This window comes from Lithobates pipiens, unplaced genomic scaffold (genome assembly GCF_037356315.1).
Source record: "Lithobates pipiens isolate NorthernLeopardFrog02 unplaced genomic scaffold, aLitPip1_a1.2 Scaffold_30, whole genome shotgun sequence".
Taxonomy (NCBI): domain Eukaryota; kingdom Metazoa; phylum Chordata; class Amphibia; order Anura; family Ranidae; genus Lithobates; species Lithobates pipiens.
The window spans coordinates 148958042-148971058 of record NW_027507791.1 but is presented as its reverse complement, the minus strand read 5'-3'; the positions used below and the strand labels follow the sequence as shown (position 1 = coordinate 148971058).

At 52.5% G+C, this 13017-nt stretch overlaps 32 non-coding genes and 25 pseudogenes across 32 annotated transcripts; all 57 read left to right on the top strand.

The window, feature by feature from the left end:
- The first annotated feature begins 10 nt into the window (after positions 1 to 10).
- Positions 11 to 129, top strand: LOC143943862 (5S ribosomal RNA; annotated as a pseudogene).
- A 109-nt stretch (positions 130 to 238) lies between these two features.
- LOC143951373 (5S ribosomal RNA) lies at positions 239 to 357 on the top strand. The gene has a single exon (XR_013266651.1). It is a non-coding gene; the product is annotated as a 5S ribosomal RNA (ribosomal RNA).
- A 109-nt stretch (positions 358 to 466) lies between these two features.
- On the top strand, positions 467 to 585 carry LOC143947474 (5S ribosomal RNA; annotated as a pseudogene).
- A 120-nt stretch (positions 586 to 705) lies between these two features.
- On the top strand, positions 706 to 824 carry LOC143954782 (5S ribosomal RNA). The gene has a single exon (XR_013269739.1). It is a non-coding gene; the product is annotated as a 5S ribosomal RNA (ribosomal RNA).
- A 109-nt stretch (positions 825 to 933) lies between these two features.
- Positions 934 to 1052, top strand: LOC143949839 (5S ribosomal RNA; annotated as a pseudogene).
- A 109-nt stretch (positions 1053 to 1161) lies between these two features.
- LOC143948285 (5S ribosomal RNA) lies at positions 1162 to 1287 on the top strand (annotated as a pseudogene).
- A 109-nt stretch (positions 1288 to 1396) lies between these two features.
- LOC143953418 (5S ribosomal RNA) lies at positions 1397 to 1515 on the top strand. Its single transcript, XR_013268502.1, has one exon. It is a non-coding gene; the product is annotated as a 5S ribosomal RNA (ribosomal RNA).
- Positions 1516 to 1624: 109 nt separating this feature from the next.
- Positions 1625 to 1743, top strand: LOC143943505 (5S ribosomal RNA; annotated as a pseudogene).
- A 109-nt stretch (positions 1744 to 1852) lies between these two features.
- Positions 1853 to 1971, top strand: LOC143951999 (5S ribosomal RNA). Its single transcript, XR_013267218.1, has one exon. It is a non-coding gene; the product is annotated as a 5S ribosomal RNA (ribosomal RNA).
- Positions 1972 to 2080: 109 nt separating this feature from the next.
- LOC143954558 (5S ribosomal RNA) lies at positions 2081 to 2199 on the top strand. The gene has a single exon (XR_013269538.1). It is a non-coding gene; the product is annotated as a 5S ribosomal RNA (ribosomal RNA).
- A 109-nt stretch (positions 2200 to 2308) lies between these two features.
- LOC143946642 (5S ribosomal RNA) lies at positions 2309 to 2427 on the top strand. The gene has a single exon (XR_013265229.1). It is a non-coding gene; the product is annotated as a 5S ribosomal RNA (ribosomal RNA).
- A 109-nt stretch (positions 2428 to 2536) lies between these two features.
- LOC143952333 (5S ribosomal RNA) lies at positions 2537 to 2655 on the top strand. Its single transcript, XR_013267520.1, has one exon. It is a non-coding gene; the product is annotated as a 5S ribosomal RNA (ribosomal RNA).
- A 109-nt stretch (positions 2656 to 2764) lies between these two features.
- On the top strand, positions 2765 to 2884 carry LOC143945332 (5S ribosomal RNA; annotated as a pseudogene).
- A 109-nt stretch (positions 2885 to 2993) lies between these two features.
- On the top strand, positions 2994 to 3112 carry LOC143951552 (5S ribosomal RNA). The gene has a single exon (XR_013266813.1). It is a non-coding gene; the product is annotated as a 5S ribosomal RNA (ribosomal RNA).
- A 109-nt stretch (positions 3113 to 3221) lies between these two features.
- LOC143947827 (5S ribosomal RNA) lies at positions 3222 to 3340 on the top strand (annotated as a pseudogene).
- A 109-nt stretch (positions 3341 to 3449) lies between these two features.
- LOC143953233 (5S ribosomal RNA) lies at positions 3450 to 3568 on the top strand. The gene has a single exon (XR_013268334.1). It is a non-coding gene; the product is annotated as a 5S ribosomal RNA (ribosomal RNA).
- Positions 3569 to 3678: 110 nt separating this feature from the next.
- LOC143953296 (5S ribosomal RNA) lies at positions 3679 to 3797 on the top strand. Its single transcript, XR_013268391.1, has one exon. It is a non-coding gene; the product is annotated as a 5S ribosomal RNA (ribosomal RNA).
- A 109-nt stretch (positions 3798 to 3906) lies between these two features.
- Positions 3907 to 4025, top strand: LOC143953231 (5S ribosomal RNA). Its single transcript, XR_013268332.1, has one exon. It is a non-coding gene; the product is annotated as a 5S ribosomal RNA (ribosomal RNA).
- A 109-nt stretch (positions 4026 to 4134) lies between these two features.
- Positions 4135 to 4253, top strand: LOC143953230 (5S ribosomal RNA). The gene has a single exon (XR_013268331.1). It is a non-coding gene; the product is annotated as a 5S ribosomal RNA (ribosomal RNA).
- Positions 4254 to 4362: 109 nt separating this feature from the next.
- Positions 4363 to 4481, top strand: LOC143950972 (5S ribosomal RNA). The gene has a single exon (XR_013266288.1). It is a non-coding gene; the product is annotated as a 5S ribosomal RNA (ribosomal RNA).
- A 109-nt stretch (positions 4482 to 4590) lies between these two features.
- On the top strand, positions 4591 to 4709 carry LOC143952478 (5S ribosomal RNA). The gene has a single exon (XR_013267651.1). It is a non-coding gene; the product is annotated as a 5S ribosomal RNA (ribosomal RNA).
- A 109-nt stretch (positions 4710 to 4818) lies between these two features.
- Positions 4819 to 4937, top strand: LOC143955006 (5S ribosomal RNA; annotated as a pseudogene).
- Positions 4938 to 5046: 109 nt separating this feature from the next.
- On the top strand, positions 5047 to 5165 carry LOC143948289 (5S ribosomal RNA). The gene has a single exon (XR_013265383.1). It is a non-coding gene; the product is annotated as a 5S ribosomal RNA (ribosomal RNA).
- A 109-nt stretch (positions 5166 to 5274) lies between these two features.
- Positions 5275 to 5393, top strand: LOC143944511 (5S ribosomal RNA; annotated as a pseudogene).
- A 109-nt stretch (positions 5394 to 5502) lies between these two features.
- Positions 5503 to 5621, top strand: LOC143953663 (5S ribosomal RNA). The gene has a single exon (XR_013268723.1). It is a non-coding gene; the product is annotated as a 5S ribosomal RNA (ribosomal RNA).
- A 109-nt stretch (positions 5622 to 5730) lies between these two features.
- LOC143951945 (5S ribosomal RNA) lies at positions 5731 to 5849 on the top strand. Its single transcript, XR_013267170.1, has one exon. It is a non-coding gene; the product is annotated as a 5S ribosomal RNA (ribosomal RNA).
- Positions 5850 to 5958: 109 nt separating this feature from the next.
- LOC143947212 (5S ribosomal RNA) lies at positions 5959 to 6077 on the top strand (annotated as a pseudogene).
- Positions 6078 to 6186: 109 nt separating this feature from the next.
- On the top strand, positions 6187 to 6305 carry LOC143946652 (5S ribosomal RNA; annotated as a pseudogene).
- A 110-nt stretch (positions 6306 to 6415) lies between these two features.
- LOC143945840 (5S ribosomal RNA) lies at positions 6416 to 6533 on the top strand (annotated as a pseudogene).
- Positions 6534 to 6642: 109 nt separating this feature from the next.
- LOC143954251 (5S ribosomal RNA) lies at positions 6643 to 6761 on the top strand. Its single transcript, XR_013269260.1, has one exon. It is a non-coding gene; the product is annotated as a 5S ribosomal RNA (ribosomal RNA).
- A 111-nt stretch (positions 6762 to 6872) lies between these two features.
- Positions 6873 to 6992, top strand: LOC143947516 (5S ribosomal RNA; annotated as a pseudogene).
- Positions 6993 to 7101: 109 nt separating this feature from the next.
- LOC143950827 (5S ribosomal RNA) lies at positions 7102 to 7220 on the top strand. Its single transcript, XR_013266158.1, has one exon. It is a non-coding gene; the product is annotated as a 5S ribosomal RNA (ribosomal RNA).
- A 109-nt stretch (positions 7221 to 7329) lies between these two features.
- LOC143946932 (5S ribosomal RNA) lies at positions 7330 to 7448 on the top strand (annotated as a pseudogene).
- A 109-nt stretch (positions 7449 to 7557) lies between these two features.
- Positions 7558 to 7676, top strand: LOC143950285 (5S ribosomal RNA). Its single transcript, XR_013265701.1, has one exon. It is a non-coding gene; the product is annotated as a 5S ribosomal RNA (ribosomal RNA).
- Positions 7677 to 7785: 109 nt separating this feature from the next.
- Positions 7786 to 7904, top strand: LOC143943544 (5S ribosomal RNA; annotated as a pseudogene).
- Positions 7905 to 8013: 109 nt separating this feature from the next.
- On the top strand, positions 8014 to 8122 carry LOC143948198 (5S ribosomal RNA; annotated as a pseudogene).
- A 109-nt stretch (positions 8123 to 8231) lies between these two features.
- LOC143953417 (5S ribosomal RNA) lies at positions 8232 to 8350 on the top strand. Its single transcript, XR_013268501.1, has one exon. It is a non-coding gene; the product is annotated as a 5S ribosomal RNA (ribosomal RNA).
- Positions 8351 to 8459: 109 nt separating this feature from the next.
- On the top strand, positions 8460 to 8578 carry LOC143943503 (5S ribosomal RNA; annotated as a pseudogene).
- A 109-nt stretch (positions 8579 to 8687) lies between these two features.
- Positions 8688 to 8806, top strand: LOC143953414 (5S ribosomal RNA). Its single transcript, XR_013268499.1, has one exon. It is a non-coding gene; the product is annotated as a 5S ribosomal RNA (ribosomal RNA).
- A 109-nt stretch (positions 8807 to 8915) lies between these two features.
- On the top strand, positions 8916 to 9034 carry LOC143943502 (5S ribosomal RNA; annotated as a pseudogene).
- Positions 9035 to 9143: 109 nt separating this feature from the next.
- On the top strand, positions 9144 to 9262 carry LOC143951998 (5S ribosomal RNA). The gene has a single exon (XR_013267217.1). It is a non-coding gene; the product is annotated as a 5S ribosomal RNA (ribosomal RNA).
- A 109-nt stretch (positions 9263 to 9371) lies between these two features.
- LOC143954557 (5S ribosomal RNA) lies at positions 9372 to 9490 on the top strand. Its single transcript, XR_013269537.1, has one exon. It is a non-coding gene; the product is annotated as a 5S ribosomal RNA (ribosomal RNA).
- A 109-nt stretch (positions 9491 to 9599) lies between these two features.
- Positions 9600 to 9718, top strand: LOC143950661 (5S ribosomal RNA). Its single transcript, XR_013266008.1, has one exon. It is a non-coding gene; the product is annotated as a 5S ribosomal RNA (ribosomal RNA).
- A 109-nt stretch (positions 9719 to 9827) lies between these two features.
- Positions 9828 to 9946, top strand: LOC143952332 (5S ribosomal RNA). Its single transcript, XR_013267519.1, has one exon. It is a non-coding gene; the product is annotated as a 5S ribosomal RNA (ribosomal RNA).
- Positions 9947 to 10055: 109 nt separating this feature from the next.
- Positions 10056 to 10175, top strand: LOC143945331 (5S ribosomal RNA; annotated as a pseudogene).
- A 109-nt stretch (positions 10176 to 10284) lies between these two features.
- Positions 10285 to 10403, top strand: LOC143951551 (5S ribosomal RNA). The gene has a single exon (XR_013266812.1). It is a non-coding gene; the product is annotated as a 5S ribosomal RNA (ribosomal RNA).
- A 109-nt stretch (positions 10404 to 10512) lies between these two features.
- On the top strand, positions 10513 to 10631 carry LOC143944663 (5S ribosomal RNA; annotated as a pseudogene).
- Positions 10632 to 10740: 109 nt separating this feature from the next.
- On the top strand, positions 10741 to 10859 carry LOC143953915 (5S ribosomal RNA). The gene has a single exon (XR_013268953.1). It is a non-coding gene; the product is annotated as a 5S ribosomal RNA (ribosomal RNA).
- A 109-nt stretch (positions 10860 to 10968) lies between these two features.
- Positions 10969 to 11087, top strand: LOC143943436 (5S ribosomal RNA; annotated as a pseudogene).
- Positions 11088 to 11196: 109 nt separating this feature from the next.
- Positions 11197 to 11315, top strand: LOC143954348 (5S ribosomal RNA). The gene has a single exon (XR_013269348.1). It is a non-coding gene; the product is annotated as a 5S ribosomal RNA (ribosomal RNA).
- Positions 11316 to 11424: 109 nt separating this feature from the next.
- LOC143950971 (5S ribosomal RNA) lies at positions 11425 to 11543 on the top strand. Its single transcript, XR_013266287.1, has one exon. It is a non-coding gene; the product is annotated as a 5S ribosomal RNA (ribosomal RNA).
- A 109-nt stretch (positions 11544 to 11652) lies between these two features.
- On the top strand, positions 11653 to 11771 carry LOC143944276 (5S ribosomal RNA; annotated as a pseudogene).
- Positions 11772 to 11880: 109 nt separating this feature from the next.
- LOC143948276 (5S ribosomal RNA) lies at positions 11881 to 11999 on the top strand. Its single transcript, XR_013265382.1, has one exon. It is a non-coding gene; the product is annotated as a 5S ribosomal RNA (ribosomal RNA).
- A 109-nt stretch (positions 12000 to 12108) lies between these two features.
- On the top strand, positions 12109 to 12226 carry LOC143947175 (5S ribosomal RNA; annotated as a pseudogene).
- A 109-nt stretch (positions 12227 to 12335) lies between these two features.
- LOC143947707 (5S ribosomal RNA) lies at positions 12336 to 12454 on the top strand (annotated as a pseudogene).
- A 110-nt stretch (positions 12455 to 12564) lies between these two features.
- LOC143946837 (5S ribosomal RNA) lies at positions 12565 to 12683 on the top strand (annotated as a pseudogene).
- Positions 12684 to 12792: 109 nt separating this feature from the next.
- Positions 12793 to 12911, top strand: LOC143952395 (5S ribosomal RNA). Its single transcript, XR_013267576.1, has one exon. It is a non-coding gene; the product is annotated as a 5S ribosomal RNA (ribosomal RNA).
- The last annotated feature ends 106 nt before the right edge of the window (positions 12912 to 13017 follow it).

Genomic DNA, 13017 nt, shown 5'->3' with positions numbered 1-13017 from the left:
GTGCAAGTTTGCCTACGGCCACATCACCCTGAATGCGCTCGATCTCGTCTGATCTTGGATGCTAAGCAGGGTCGGGCCTGGTTAGTACCTGGATGGGAGACCGCCTTGGAATACCAGGTGCCGTAGCCTTTTTTCCATTATGTTGTTGGCTTTGGCGACCTGCTGTATTTTTCCTCTCGATTGCCCGAGGTGACCACCTTGGCTTTTGTCAAGAGAGTTGTAAGTAGGGTGCAAGATCGCCTACGGCCACATCACCCTGAATGCGCTCGATCTCGTCTGATCTCGGATGCTAAGCAGGGTCAGGCCTGGTTAGTACCTGGATGGGAGACCGCCTGGGAATACCAGGTGCCGTAGGCTTTTTTCCATTATGTTGTTGGCTTTGGCGACCTGCTGTATTTTTCCTCTCGATTACCCGAGGTGACCACCTTGGCTTTTGTCAAGAGAGTTGTAAGTAGGGTGCAAGATCGCCTACGGCCACATCACCCAGAATGCGCTCAATCTCATCTGATTCCGGATGCTAAGCAGGGTCGGGCCTGGTTAGTACCTAGATGGGAGACCGCCTGGGAATGCCAGGTGCCGTAGGCTTTTTTCCATTATGTTGTTGGCTTTGGCGACCTGCTGTATTTTTCCTCTCGATTGCCCGAGGTGACCACCTTGGCTTTTGTCAAGAGAGTTGTAAGAAGGTTGTAAGAAGGTTGCAAGATCGCCTACGGCCACATCACCCTGAATGCGCTCGATCTTGTCTGATCTCGGATGCTAAACAGGGTCGGGCCTGGTTAGTACCTGGATGGGAGACCGCCTGGGAATACCAGGTGCCATAGGCTTTTTTCCATTATGTTGTTGGCTTTGGCGACCTGCTGTATTTTTCCTCTCGATTGCCCGAGGTGACCACCTTGGCTTTTGTCAAGAGAGTTGTAAGTAGGATGCAAGATCGCCTACAGCCACATCACCCTGAATGCGCTCAATCTCGTCTGATCTCGGATGCAAAGCAGGGTCGGGCCTGGTTAGTAACTGGATCGGAGACCGCCTTGGAATACCAGGTGCCATAGGCTTTTTTCCATTATGTTGTTGGCTTTGACGACCTGCTATATTTTTCCTCTCGTTTGCCCGAGGTGACCACCTTGGCTTTTGTCAAGAGAGTTGTATGTAGGGTGCAAGATCGCCTATGGCCCCATCACCCTGAATGCGTTCGATCTCGTCTGATCTCGGATGCTAAGCAGGGTCGGGCCTGGTTAGTACCTGGATGCTGGATGGGAGACCGCCTGGGAATACCAGGTGCCGTAGGCTTTTTTCCATTATGTTGTTGGCTTTGGCGACCTGCTGTATTTTTCCTCTCGATTGCCCGAGGTGACCACCTTGGCTTTTGTCAAGAGAGTTGTAAGTAGGGTGCAAGATCACCTGCGGCCACATCACCCTGCATGCGCTCGATCTCGTCTGACCTCGGATGCTAAGCAGGGTCGGGCCTGGTTAGTACCTGGATGGGAGACCGCCTGGGAATACCAGGTGCCGTAGGCTTTTTTCCATTATGTTGTTGGCTTTGGCGACCTGCTGTATTTTTCCTCTCGTTTGCCCGAGGTGACCACCTTGGCTTTTGTCAAGAGAGTTGTAAGTAGGGTGCAAGATCACCTACGGCCACATCACCCTGAATGCGCTCGATCTCGTCTGATCTTGGATGCTAAGCAGGGTCGGGCCTGGTTAGTACCTGGATGGGAGACCGCCTGGGAATACCAGGTGCCATAGGCTTTTTTCCATTGTGTTGTTGGCTTTGGCGACCTGCTGTATTTTTCCTCTCGATTGCCCGAGGTGACCACCTTGGCTTTTGTCAAGAGAGTTGTAAGTAGGGTGCAAGATCGCCTACTGCCACATCACCCTGAATGCGCTCGATCTCGTCTGATCTCGGATGCTAAGCAGGGTCGGGCCTGGTTAGTACCTGGATGGGAGACCGCCTGGGAATACCAGGTGCCGTAGGCTTTTTTCCATTATGTTGTTGGCTTTGGCGACCTGCTGTATTTTTCTTCCCGATTGCCCGAGGTGACCACCTTGGCTTTTGTCAAGAGAGTTGTAAGTAGGGTGCAAAAACGCCTACAGCCACATCACGCTGAATGCGCTCGATCTCGTCTGATCTCGGATGCTAAGCAGGGTTGGGCCTGGTTAGTACCTGGATGGGAGACCGCCTGGGAATACCAGGTGTCGTAGGCTTTTTTCCATTATGTTGTTGGCTTTGGCGACCTGCTGTATTTTTCCTCTCGATTGCCCGAGGTGACCACCTTGGCTTTTGTCAAGAGAGTTGTAAGTAGGATGCAAGATCACCTACGGCCACATCACCCTGAATGTGCTCGATCTCGTCTGATCTCGGATGCTAAGCAGGGTTGGGCCTGGTTAGTACCTGGATGGGAGACCGCCTGGGAATACCAGGTGCCGTAGGTTTTTTTCCATTATGTTGTTGGCTTTGGCGACCTGCTGTATGTTTCCACTCGATTGAACGAGGTGACCACCTTGGCTTTTGTCAAGAGAGTTGTAAGTAGGGTGCAAGATCGCCTACGGCCACATCCCCCTGAATGCGCTCGATCTCGTCTGATCTCGTATGCTAAGCAGGGTCGTGCCTGGTTAGTACCTGGGTGGGAGACCGCCTGGGAATACCAGGTGCCGTAGGCTTTTTTCCATTATGTTGTTGGCTTTGGCGACCTGCTGTATGTTTCCACTCGATTGCCCGAGGTGACCACCTTGGCTTTTGTCAAGAGAGTTGTAAGTAGTGTGCAAGATCGCCTACGGCCACATCACCCTGAATGCTCTCAATCTCGTCTGATCTCGGATGCCAAGCAGGGTCGGGCCTAGGTTAGTACCTGGATGGGAGACCGCCTGGGAATACCAGGTGCCGTAGGCTTTTTTCCATTATGTTGTTGACTTTGGCGACCTGCTGTATTTTTCCTCTCAATTGCCCGAGGTAACCACCTTGGCTTTTGTCAAGAGAGTTGTAAGTAGGGTGCAAGATCGCCTACGGCCACGTCACCCTGAATGCGCTCGATCTCGTCTGATCTCGGATGCTAAGCAGGGTCGGGCCTGGTTAGTACCTGGATGGGAGACCGCCTGGGAATACCAGGTGCCGTAGGTTTTTTTCCATTATGTTGTTGGCTTTGGCGACCTGCTGTATTTTTCCTCTCGATTGCCCGAGGTGACCACCTTGGCTTTTGTCAAGAGAGTTGTAAGTAGGGTGCAAGATCGCCTACGGCCACATCACCCTAAATGCGCTCGATCTCGTCTGGTTTCGGATGCTAAGCAGGGTCGTGCCTGGTTAGTACCTGGATGGGAGACCGTCTGGGAATACCAGATGCCGTAGTCTTTTTTCCATTATGTTGTTGGCTTTGGCGACCTGCTGTATTTTTCCTCTCGATTGCCCGAGGTGACCACCTTGGCTTTTGTCAAGAGAGTTGTAAGTAGGGCGCAAGCTCGCCTACGGCCACATCATCCTGAATGCGCTCGATCTCGTCTGATCTCGGATGCTAAGCAGGGTCGGGCCTGGTTAGTAACTGGATGGGAGACCGCCTGGGAATACCAGGTGCCGTAGGCTTTTTTTCCATTATGTTGTTGGCTTTGGCGACCTGCTGTATTTTTCCTCTCCATTGCCCGAGGTGACCACCTTGGCTTTTGTCAAGAGAGTTGTAAGTAGGATGCAAGCTCGCCTACGGCCACATCATCCTGAATGCGCTCGATCTCGTCTGATCTCGGATGCTAAGCAGGGTCGGGCCTGGTTAGTACCTGGATGGGAGACCGCCTGGGAATACCAGATGCCGTAGGCTTTTTTCCATTATGTTGTTGGCTTTGGCGACCTGCTGTATTTTTCCTCTCCATTGCCCGAGGTGACCACCTTGGCTTTTGTCAAGAGAGTTGTAAGTAGGGCGCAAGCTCGCCTACGGCCACATCATCCTGAATGCGCTCGATCTCGTCTGATCTCGGATGCTAAGCAGGGTCGGGCCTGGTTAGTAACTGGATGGGAGACCGCCTGGGAATACCAGGTGCCGTAGGCTTTTTTCCATTATGTTGTTGGCTTTGGCGACCTGCTGTATTTTTCCTCTCCATTGCCCGAGGTGACCACCTTGGCTTTTGTCAAGAGAGTTGTAAGTAGGACGCAAGCTCGCCTACGGCCACATCATCCTGAATGCGCTCGATCTCGTCTGATCTCGGATGCTAAGCAGGGTCGGGCCTGGTTAGTAACTGGATGGGAGACCGCCTGGGAATACCAGGTGCCGTAGGCTTTTTTCCATTATGTTGTTGGCTTTGGCGACCTGCTGTATTTTTCCTCTCCATTGCCCGAGGTGACCACCTTGGCTTTTGTCAAGAGAGTTGTAAGTAGTGTGCAAGATCGCCTATGGCAACATCACCCTGAATGCGCTCGATCTCGTCTGATCTCGGATGCTAAGCAGGGTCGGGCCTGGTTAGTACCTGGATGGGAGACCGCCTGGGAATACCAGGTGCCGTAGGCTTTTTTCCATTATGTTGTTGGCTTTGGCGACCTGCTGTATTTTTCCTCTCGATTGCCCGAGGTGACCACCTTGGCATTTGTCAAGAGAGTTGTAAGTAGGGAGCAAGATCGCCTATAGCCACATCACCCTGAATGCGCTCGATCTCGTCTGATCTCGGATGCTAAGCAGGGTCGGGCCTGGTTAGTACCTGGATGGGAGACCGCCTGGGAATACCAGGTGCCGTAGGCTTTTTTCCATTATGTTGTTGGCTCTGGCGACCTGCTGTATTTTTCCTCTCGATTGCCCGAGGTGACCACCTTGGCTTTTGTCACGAGAGTTGTAAGTAGAGCGCAAGATCGCCTACAGCCACATCACCCTGAATGCGCTCGATCTCGTCTGATCTCGGATGCTAAGTAGGGTCGGGCCTGGTTAGTACCTGGATGGGAGACCGCCTGGGAATACCAGGTACCGTAGGCTTTTTTCCATTATGTTGTTGGCTTTGGCGACCTGCTGTATTTTTCCTCTCGATTGCCCGAGGTGACCACCTTGGCTTTTGTCAAGAGAGTTGTAAGTAGGGTGCAAGATCACCTACGGCCACATCACCCTGAATGCGCTCGATCTCGTCTGATCTCGGATGTTAAGCAGGGTCGGGCCTGGTTAGTACCTGGATGGGAGACCGCCTGGGAATACCAGGTGCCGTAGGCTTTTTGCCATTATGTTGTTGGCTTTGGCGACCTGCTGTATTTTTCCTCTCGATTGCCCGAGGTGACCACCTTGGCTTTTGTCAAGAGAGTTGTAAGTAGGGTGCAAGATCGCCTACGGCCACATCCCCCTGAATGCGCTCGATCTCGTCTGATCTCGTATGCTAAGCAGGGTCGTGCCTGGTTAGTACCTGGGTTGGAGACCGCCTGGGAATACCAGGTGCCGTAGGCTTTTTTCCATTATGTTGTTGGCTTTGGCGACCTGCTGTATTTTTCATCTCGATTGCCCGAGGTGACCACCTTGGCTTTTGTCAAGAGAGTTGTAAGTAGTGTGCAAGATCGCCTACGGCCACATCACCCTGAATGCTCTCAATCTCGTCTGATCTCGGATGCCAAGCAGGGTCGGGCCTGGTTAGTACCTGGATGGGAGACCGCCTGGGAATACCAGGTGCCGTAGGCTTTTTTCCATTATGTTGTTGGCTTTGGCGACCTGCTGTATTTTTCCTCTCGATTGCCCGAGGTGACCACCTTGGCTTTTGTCAAGAGAGTTGTAAGTAGGGTGCAAGATCGCCTACGGCCACATCACCCTGAATGCGCTCGATCTCGTCTGATCTCGGATGTTAAGCAGGGTCGGGCCTGGTTAGTACCTGGATTGGAGACCGCCTGGGAATACCAGGTGCCGTAGGCTTTTTTCCATTATGGTGTTGGCTTTGGCGACCTGCTGTATTTTTCCTCTCGATTGCCTGAGGTGACCACCTTGGCTTTTGTCAAGAGAGTTGTAAGTAGGGTGCAAGATCGCCTACGGCCACATCACCCTGAATGCGCTCGATCTTGTCTGATTTCGGATGCTAAGCCGGGTCGTGCCTGGTTAGTACCTGGATGGGAGACCGCCTGGGAATACCAGATGCCGTAGGCTTTTTTCCATTATGTTGTTGGCTTTGGCGACCTGCTGTATTTTTCCTCTCGATTGCCCGAGGTGACCACCTTGGCTTTTGTCAAGAGAGTTGTAAGTAGGGTGCAAGATCGCCTACAGCCACATCACCTTGAATGCGCTCAATCTCGTCTGATCTCGGATGCCAAGCAGGGTCGGGCCTGGTTAGTACCTGGATGGGAGACCGCCTGGGAATACCAGGTGCCGTTGGCTTTTTTCCATTATGTTGTTGGCTTTGGCGACCTGCTGTATTTTTCCTCTCGATTGCCCGAGGTGACCACCTTGGCTTTTGTCAAGAGAGTTGTAAGTAGGGTGCAAAGATTGCCTACGGCCACATCACCTGAATGCGCTCAATCTCGTCTGATCTCGGATGCTAAGCAGGGTCGGGCCTGGTTAGTACCTGGATGGGAGACCGCCTGGGAATTCCAGGTGCCGTAGGCTTTTTTCCATTATGTTGTTGGCTTTGGTGACCTGCTGTATTTTTCCTCTCGATTGCCCGAGGTGACCACCTTGGCTTTTGTCAAGAGAGTTGTAAGTATGGTGTAAGATTGCCTACGGCCACCTCACCCTGAATGCGCTCGATCTCGTCTGATCTCGGATGCTAAGCAGGGTCGGGCCTGGTTAGTACCTGGATGGGAGACCGCCAGGGAATACCAGGTGCCGTATGCTTTTTTCCATTATGTTGTTGGCTTTGGCGACCTGCTGTATTTTTTTCCTCTCGATTGCCCGAGGTGACTACCTTGGCTTTTGTCAAGAGAGTTGTAAGTAGTGTGCAAGATCGCCTACGGCCACATCACCCTGAATGCTCTCAATCTCGTCTGATCTCGGATGCCAAGCAGGGTCGGGCCTACGTTAGTACCTGGATGGGAGACCGCCTGGGAATACCAGGTGCCGTAGGCTTTTTTCCATTATGTTGTTGACTTTGGCGACCTGCTGTATTTTTCCTCTCGATTGCCCGAGGTAACCACCTTGGCTTTTGTCAAGAGAGTTGTAAGTAGGGTGCAAGATCGCCTACGGCCACGTCACCCTGAATGCGCTCGATCTCGTCTGATCTCGGATGCTAAGCAGGGTTGGGCCTGGTTAGTACCTGGATGGGAGACCGCCTGGGAATACCAGGTGCCGTAGGTTTTTTTCCATTATGTTGTTGGCTTTGGCGACCTGCTGTATTTTTCCTCTCGATTGCCCGAGGTGACCACCTTGGCTTTGGTCAAGAGAGTTGTAAGTAGGGTGCAAGATCGCCTACGACCACATCACCATGAATGCGCTCGATCTCGTCTGATTTCGGATGCTAAGCAGGGTCGTGCCTGGTTAGTACCTGGATGGGAGACCGCCTGGGAATACCAGATGCCGTAGGCTTTTTTCCATTATGTTGTTGGCTTTGGCGACCTGCTGTATTTTTCCTCTAGATTGCCCGAGGTGACCACCTTGGCTTTGGTCAAGAGAGTTGTAAGTAGGGTGCAAGATCGCCTACGGCCACATCACCCTGAATGCGCTCGATCTCGTCTGATCTCGGATGCTAAGCAGGGTCGCGCCTGGTTAGTACCTGGATGGGAGACCGCCTGGGAATACCAGGTGCCGTAGGCTTTTTTCCATTATGTTGTTGGCTTTGGCGACCTGCTGTATTTTTCCTCTCGATTGCCCGAGGTGACCACCTTGGCTTTTGTCAAGAGAGTTGTAAGTAGGGTGCAAGATCGCCTACGGCCACATCACCCTGAATGCGCTCGATCTCGTCTGATCTCGTATGCTAAGCAGGGTCGTGCCTGGTTAGTACCTGGGTTGGAGACCGCCTGGGAATACCAGGTGCCGTAGGCTTTTTTCCATTATGTTGTTGGCTTTGGCGACCTGCTGTATTTTTCATCTCGATTGCCCGAGGTGACCACCTTGGCTTTTGTCAAGAGAGTTGTAAGTAGGGTGCAAGATCGCCTACGGCCACATCACCCTAAATGCGCTCGATCTTGGATGCTAAGCAGGGTTGGGCCTGGTTAGTACCTGGATGGGAGACCGCCTGGGAATACCAGGTGCCGTAGGCTTTTTTCCATTATGTTGTTGGCTTTGGCGACCTGCTGTATTTTTCCTCTCGATTGCCCGAGGTGACCACCTTGGCTTTTGTCAAGAGAGTTGTAAGTAGGGTGCAAGATCACCTGCGGCCACATCACCCTGCATGCGCTCGATCTCGTCTGACCTCGGATGCTAAGCAGGGTCGGGCCTGGTTAGTACCTGGATGGGAGACCGCCTGGGAATACCAGGTGCCGTAGGCTTTTTTCCATTATGTTGTTGGCTTTGGCGACCTGCTGTATTTTTCCTCTCGTTTGCCCGAGGTGACCACCTTGGCTTTTGTCAAGAGAGTTGTAAGTAGGGTGCAAGATCACCTACGGCCACATCACCCTGAATGCGCTCGATCTCGTCTGATCTTGGATGCTAAGCAGGGTCGGGCCTGGTTAGTACCTGGATGGGAGACCGCCTGGGAATACCAGGTGCCATAGGCTTTTTTCCATTGTGTTGTTGGCTTTGGCGACCTGCTGTATTTTTCCTCTCGATTGCCCGAGGTGACCACCTTGGCTTTTGTCAAGAGAGTTGTAAGTAGGGTGCAAGATCACCTGCGGCCACATCACCCTGCATGCGCTCGATCTCGTCTGACCTCGGATGCTAAGCAGGGTCGGGCCTGGTTAGTACCTGGATGGGAGACCGCCTGGGAATACCAGGTGCCGTAGGCTTTTTTCCATTATGTTGTTGGCTTTGGCGACCTGCTGTATTTTTCCTCTCGTTTGCCCGAGGTGACCACCTTGGCTTTTGTCAAGAGAGTTGTAAGTAGGGTGCAAGATCACCTACGGCCACATCACCCTGAATGCGCTCGATCTCGTCTGATCTTGGATGCTAAGCAGGGTCGGGCCTGGTTAGTACCTGGATGGGAGACCGCCTGGGAATACCAGGTGCCATAGGCTTTTTTCCATTGTGTTGTTGGCTTTGGCGACCTGCTGTATTTTTCCTCTCGATTGCCCGAGGTGACCACCTTGGCTTTTGTCAAGAGAGTTGTAAGTAGGGTGCAAGATCGCCTACTGCCACATCACCCTGAATGCGCTCGATCTCGTCTGATCTCGGATGCTAAGCAGGGTCGGGCCTGGTTAGTACCTGGATGGGAGACCGCCTGGGAATACCAGGTGCCGTAGGCTTTTTTCCATTATGTTGTTGGCTTTGGCGACCTGCTGTATTTTTCTTCCCGATTGCCCGAGGTGACCACCTTGGCTTTTGTCAAGAGAGTTGTAAGTAGGGTGCAAAAACGCCTACAGCCACATCACGCTGAATGCGCTCGATCTCGTCTGATCTCGGATGCTAAGCAGGGTTGGGCCTGGTTAGTACCTGGATGGGAGACCGCCTGGGAATACCAGGTGTCGTAGGCTTTTTTCCATTATGTTGTTGGCTTTGGCGACCTGCTGTATTTTTCCTCTCGATTGCCCGAGGTGACCACCTTGGCTTTTGTCAAGAGAGTTGTAAGTAGGATGCAAGATCGCCTACGGCCACATCACCCTGAATGTGCTCGATCTCGTCTGATCTCGGATGCTAAGCAGGGTTGGGCCTGGTTAGTACCTGGATGGGAGACCGCCTGGGAATACCAGGTGCCGTAGGTTTTTTTCCATTATGTTGTTGGCTTTGGCGACCTGCTGTATGTTTCCACTCGATTGCACGAGGTGACCACCTTGGCTTTTGTCAAGAGAGTTGTAAGTAGGGTGCAAGATCGCCTACGGCCACATCCCCCTGAATGCGCTCGATCTCGTCTGATCTCGTATGCTAAGCAGGGTCGTGCCTGGTTAGTACCTGGGTGGGAGACCGCCTGGGAATACCAGGTGCCGTAGGCTTTTTTCCATTATGTTGTTGGCTTTGGCGACCTGCTGTATGTTTCCACTCGATTGCCCGAGGTGACCACCTTGGCTTTTGTCAAGAGAGTTGTAAGTAGTGTGCAAGATCGCCTACGGCCACATCACCCTGAATGCTCTCAATCTCGTCTGATCTCGGATGCCAAGCAGGGTCGGGCCTAGGTTAGTACCTGGATGGGAGACCGCCTGGGAATACCAGGTGCCGTAGGCTTTTTTCCATTATGTTGTTGACTTTGGCGACCTGCTGTATTTTTCCTCTCGATTGCCCGAGGTAACCACCTTGGCTTTTGTCAAGAGAGTTGTAAGTAGGGTGCAAGATCGCCTACGGCCACGTCACCCTGAATGCGCTCGATCTCGTCTGATCTCGGATGCTAAGCAGGGTCGGGCCTGGTTAGTACCTGGATGGGAGACCGCCTGGGAATACCAGGTGCCGTAGGTTTTTTTCCATTATGTTGTTGGCTTTGGCGACCTGCTGTATTTTTCCTCTCGATTGCCCGAGGTGACCACCTTGGCTTTTGTCAAGAGAGTTGTAAGTAGGGTGCAAGATCGCCTACGGCCACATCACCCTAAATGCGCTCGATCTCGTCTGATTTCGGATGCTAAGCAGGGTCGGGCCTGGTTAGTAACTGGATGGGAGACCGCCTGGGAATACCAGGTGCCGTAGGCTTTTTTCCATTATGTTGTTGGCTTTGGCGACCTGCTGTATTTTTCCTCTCCATTGCCCGAGGTGACCACCTTGGCTTTTGTCAAGAGAGTTGTAAGTAGGACGCAAGCTCGCCTACGGCCACATCTTCCTGAATGCGCTCGATCTCGTCTGATCTCGGATGCTAAGCAGGGTCGGGCCTGGTTAGTACCTGGATGGGAGACCGCCTGGGAATACCAGATGCCGTAGGCTTTTTTCCATTATGTTGTTGGCTTTGGCGACCTGCTGTATTTTTCCTCTCCATTGCCCGAGGTGACCACCTTGGCTTTTGTCAAGAGAGTTGTAAGTAGGGCGCAAGCTCACCTACGGCCACATCATCCTGAATGCGCTCGATCTCGTCTGATCTCGGATGCTAAGCAGGGTCGGGCCTGGTTAGTAACTGGATGGGAGACCGCCTGGGAATACCAGGTGCCGTAGGCTTTTTTCCATTATGTTGTTGGCTTTGGCGACCTGCTGTATTTTTCCTCTCCATTGCCCGAGGTGACCACCTTGGCTTTTGTCAAGAGAGTTGTAAGTAGGACGCAAGCTCGCCTACGGCCACATCATCCTGAATGCGCTCGATCTCGTCTGATCTCGGATGCTAAGCAGGGTCGGGCCTGGTTAGTAACTGGATGGGAGACCGCCTGGGAATATCAGGTGCCGTAGGCTTTTTTCCATTATGTTGTTGGCTTTGGCGACCTGCTGTATTTTTCCTCTCCATTGCCCGAGGTGACCACCTTGGCTTTTGTCAAGAGAGTTGTAAGTAGTGTGCAAGATCGCCTATGGCAACATCACCCTGAATGCGCTCGATCTCGTCTGATCTCGGATGCTAAGCAGGGTCGGGCCTGGTTAGTACCTGGATGGGAGACCGCCTGGGAATACCAGGTGCCGTAGGCTTTTTTCCATTATGTTGTTGGCTTTGGCGACCTGCTGTATTTTTCCTCTCGATTGCCCGAGGTGACCACCTTGGCATTTGTCAAGAGAGTTGTAAGTAGGGAGCAAGATCGCCTATAGCCACATCACCCTGAATGCGCTCGATCTCGTCTGATCTCGGATGCTAAGTAGGGTCGGGCCTGGTTAGTACCTGGATGGGAGACCGCCTGGGAATACCAGGTACCGTAGGCTTTTTTCCATTATGTTGTTGGCTTTGGCGACCTGCTGTATTTTTCCTCTCGATTGCCCGAGGTGACCACCTTGGCTTTTGTCAAGAGAGTTGTAAGTAGGGTGCAAGATCACCTACGGCCACATCACCCTGAATGCGCTCGATCTCGTCTGATCTCGGATGTTAAGCAGGGTCGGGCCTGGTTAGTACCTGGATGGGAGACCGCCTGGGAATACCAGGTGCCGTAGGCTTTTTGCCATTATGTTGTTGGCTTTGGTGACCTGCTGTATTTTTCCTCTCGATTTCCCGAGGTGACCACCTTGGCTTTTGTCAAGAGAGTTGTAAGTAGGGTGCAAGATTGCCTACGGCCACATCACCCTGAATGTGCTCGATCTCGTCTGTTCTCGGATGCTAAGCAGGGTCGGCCTGGTTAGTACCTGGATGGGAGACCGCCTGGGAATACCAGATGCCGTAGGCTTTTTTCCATTATGTTGTTGGCTTTGGCGACCTGCTGTATTTTTCCTCTCGATTGCCCGAGGTGACCACCTTGGCTTTTGTCAAGAGAGTTGTAAGTAGGGTGCAAGATCGCCTACGGCCACATCACCCTGAATAGGCTTGATCTTGTCTGATCTTGGACGCTAAGCAGGGTCAGGCCTGGTTAGTACCTGGATGGGAGACCGCCTGGGAATACCAGGTGCCGTAGGCTTTTTTCCATTATGTTGTTGGCTTTTTGTGACCTGCTGTTTTTTTCCTCTCGATTGCCCAAGGTGACCACCTTGGCATTTGTCAAGAGATTTGTAAGTAGGGTGCAAGATTGCCTACAGCCACATCACCCTGAATGCGCTCGATCTCGTCTGATTTCGGATGCTAAGCAGGGTCGGGCCTGGTTAGTACATGGATGGAAGACCGCCTGGGAATACCAGGGGCCGTAGGCTTTTTTCCCTTATGTTGTTGGCTTTGGCGACCTGCTGTATTTTTCCTCTCGATTGCCCGAGGTGACCACCTTGGCTTTTGTCAAGAGAGTTGTAAGTAGGGTGCAAGATGGCCTACGGCCACATCACCCTGAATGCGCTCAATCTCGTCTGATCTCGGATGCTAAGCAGGGTCGGGCCTGGTTAGTACCTGGGTGGGAGACCGCCTGGGAATACCAGGTGCCGTAGGCTTTTTTCCATTATGTTGTTGGCTTTGGCGACCTGCTGTATTTTTCCTCTCGATTGCCCGAGGTGACCACCTTGGCTTTTGTCAAGAGAGTTGTAAGTAGGGTGCAAG